General features: G+C 39.4%; 1 non-coding gene across 1 annotated transcript; it reads left to right on the top strand.

Annotated features, from left to right (window-relative positions):
• The first annotated feature begins 376 nt into the window (after positions 1-376).
• On the top strand, positions 377-483 carry LOC141650497 (small nucleolar RNA R71). The gene has a single exon (XR_012546526.1). It is a non-coding gene; the product is annotated as a small nucleolar RNA R71 (small nucleolar RNA).
• The last annotated feature ends 3,392 nt before the right edge of the window (positions 484-3,875 follow it).

The raw sequence follows: 3,875 nt of genomic DNA, 5'->3' as shown, positions 1-3,875 counted from the left end.
TCCCAAAGTTCCACAATTCTCACATATCCCACTTGGGATTGATGAAGATGCCGTCATGGCATTGACATGATGCTTTGGTGATTTCGAGGCTTCTTCAAGTTTAGCCATTGCTTTTTCGAATTTCAAGTTGATGGTATCAATGTGAGCACTAAGTTGAGCACCCAATTGAGTAACGGAGTCCACTTCATGCTTTCCTCCTCTAGTAGCCTTGCGAGGTCTACTATATTGTGAGTTATGGACCGCCATTTCCTCAATTTTGTTCCAAGTTTGATTGTCATCAACTTCGGTGAACATTCCATTTGATCCCATGTTGAGAATGTTTCTTGAATCTTCATAAAGACCGTTCCAAAATTGTTGTACCAAGAACCACTCGCTAAGTCCATGGTGAGGACATGAGCGACAAATTCCCTTGAATCGCTCCCAAGCTTCATACAAGGATTCTTCATCCCTTTGCTTAAAGCCCGTAATTTGAGCTCTTAGCATGTTAGTCTTTTCCGGTGGATAGAACTTTTTGTAGAAAGCTAGAGCCAATTTCTTCCAAGTATCAATTCCGAGAGTAGCCTTATCAAGGCTTTTCAACCATTGTTTGGCGGTGCCAATTAGAGAAAATGGAAATAAGACCCATCGAATTTGGTCTTGAGTTACACCGGTTTGAGAAATCGCATCACAATAGTCACAAAAAGCCTCCATATGAGAATGAGGGTCTTCACTAGGCATTCCCCTAAATTGGCTTCTTTCGACTAATTGGATAAATGCGGATTTGGCAATGAAATTTCCGGTTAGATGTTGTGGTGTGGGAGTACCATTGGGTAGGTTCTCCTCGGTGGGTACGGAATGTGATGAAAACTTAGGCATTGTGGGTTGATTTTGTGTTGGATTTTGTGTTGGGTTCTCCACACCTTCTCTTGCAAAGGGGTTGATGAACTCAATAGTATTTGGTTGAATAACCTCACCAATACCTCTCAAAGTTCTCCTAGCAAGTCTTCTATTGGTTGTCAAAGTCCTTTCAATTTCGTGATCAAAGGGTAACAAGTTACCTTGTGATCTTCTAGACATGCAATGTATCAAACAACTCGAAGATAATTAGAACAAACCTTGAGGAGTTTTACTTCCCCAAGGCAAAGAAAGACACAACTAATAACAATATAAGAAAATCTAAATCAAGTTAACACCGTCCCCGGTAACGGCGCCATTTTTGGTCGTGACTCTCGAAGAAGTTTAGTTTTCAGTACTTGTCGTTAGGAGCACCTAGACCAAAACACAATTTATAACTTCACAAACAACTCTACAATTAGTAAAGAGGCAAGTAAAGGTCGGATCCCAAGGGACGGGAATTGAGATGAGATTTTCTATTGCAACTAGTGGTGTCTAAAGGTGTCACAATTTGGGGTTTGAATAGAAGATCACTAAACTAAATAGCAATGAAAGTAAACAAACAAGATGAATTGAAAGGGATGCATGTAAACAATTTATAAAAAGCACTAGGGTGTCATGGGGTCATAGGGGATTCATGGGAATTGATCACACAAACATAGTCTCAAATTATAAGCAAGCAATTATTGTTGTGATGGATCGAGTTGGTTTATATCTTATAATTCTAGGAAAGTTTGGGTCCCGGAGCCGAATCGATTAGATTGTACAACACCTAAAAGTCGACTTAATCTTCCCTACTCAACTACATGCATGGTCTAATGAGACTCGAGTTGGTTTATGTCTTACAAGTCTCATTGAAAAGATAGGTGATGGGTAAAAAATGCAAGGATTCATAGGCTCGCATTTCATCAAACATAACATGTGCATGAGTTGAGATCACAACAAGCAAGCAAATAAACTATGAAAACATATTAATTTAAGCATGAATCATCCCCCATGTTGGTTTCCCCTAATTACCCATTAACCCTAGCTAAGGAAACTACTCACTCATTATCATGTTGAACATGCTAGCAAGGTTGTCAATCATACCAACAAAGTGAAACATGATGAATAAATGAAGATAATTAGCAATAATTAAAAAGGGATTAAGAGAATACCTACTAATGATTCCAATAATAAAGCAAAGAATAAAAGAAGTACTTGATGCTTGATTGGAAGGTTGTCAATCTTCCAATAATAACCCAAATAATCTTCAATTACCCAAAATAAAGGATGAACAAGAGAGAGATTAAGGAAATAAAACTTGTATTAAAACTTGATTAATTGTTGATTACAAGATTAAAGAGAGATTTGATTGATATTAACTACACTAAAGATTGCTAAGAAGAACATGCTCTTCTAATTAGACTAATGGGGTATTTATAGTGGGGATTAGGTGCATGAATTAGGGTTAACTAAGGGCTTAAATGACGATTAAGTCCTTGAGGAATCGCCGGTCTCTAGGGAGACTCCAGTCTTTAGAAAAAGATGCGCATACTTCCTTGAAGTTTGTAGAAGACGAAAGTACTGTCTGGGAATCCGGGCGTTTTTGGCACGGGACGGGCGGATTTGGGTGCTTCTGGACGGGCGTCCAGCTGGGGAAGACGGGCGTCTTCTGGAGGTTTTGCCCGGGCGTCTTGTGGAGGAAGACGCTCGGATTGTGGGCCTTGGACGGGCGTCTTCAGGGCAATCCGCACGGATTGTCAAACAGTTTCGTTTCTTCTTCTTTTCTTCCTTTTTCTTCATAAAATCCTTCGGGATTTCCTCGGGGATGCAAGGATCTTTTCTCATCATTGCCCATCTACTATAGTATGTACAAAGGCTTTCTAATCTTGTCTCTCCTTGATGCTTGGTCATTGAATTCAATCAATTTAGCCTCATTTTGCCATGAACATGCAAGGTTTGCACTCCTTTCCTACCAAGGACACAAAACCTCAAAGAATATGCAAAACAAAGAACTAAAGACAATAAATGACCCAAATATGCACTAAAAAGCATGGGAACAAGGCTAATTCGGGGACTAAATATGCTCTAATTATGGTCACATCAACTACTATCCGTATTATCGCCTTAATTCCTGTTCGTTAATTTGTTTATTTATTCTTTTTCCAAAATAATCCGTTTTAAAGGTATTTTCGACATAAATCATTAATCCAATGTAATTATTGTAATTTTCATTATTGTATTTATTAATGTATTTCTTTCATTGTATTGCTTGTATGCTTTGACATGCAATTAACCTAAATTCCTACTTCGACATTAATTGTATGTTAAATTACGTGTTCACCGACTTAGTCTAATTTTCACATGCTAGGATTAATTTGTTGGATGTTGCATTGCATGCATATAATCGACAATATATCGAGTATAGACAATTTTCCCTAATCATTAGTAGAGGCCGCTATCGAGGCGGACGGGATTAGGTGTTCGATCAAAAGAGCTTCCTAATACGTACCCTCACCCCTTACTCCAGATCTCTGTGAAGATCCGTGTTCATTGGCATCCACGAGAGTCATTCTAGACATAGAATGCTAAGGGTAACGAGTTCTTGGTGTTCATGTCACTACTTTGTGTCTTGACATGGCACGAGGTATTCGAACGGTTTCCAATTTCCCAAAATAAATTGGTGGCGACTCCACAAATGCAAACGCTTGTTTCCCAAGCGCCGCCGTGGCCCATGTCCACAGTTTGGCGACTCCGCTGGGGAAGATACACTTACGTGTAGCCAAAAGGGTGAAACTTGAACAAGGTTAAGGAATAGTTTGTACAAGACAATTGTCGGTTTTCATAACTCGGTCTTCCTAGATCGTTTATTCGGCCTTCCTAGGCCCAACCCAACCCATTCGACCAATCGTCCCGTCTAAACGGTCCTAATTCTTATTTGGGCCTAAGGATGGATAGCGATTGACGTCATCCATACCATGGTACTTGATACCGTCGTTTTGTATCAAAATTAAATTTAT

This window comes from Silene latifolia, chromosome 3, assembly GCF_048544455.1.
Source record: "Silene latifolia isolate original U9 population chromosome 3, ASM4854445v1, whole genome shotgun sequence".
NCBI classification, from domain to species: Eukaryota; Viridiplantae; Streptophyta; class Magnoliopsida; order Caryophyllales; family Caryophyllaceae; genus Silene; species Silene latifolia.
This window is presented reverse-complemented; position numbering and strand designations above follow the sequence as displayed.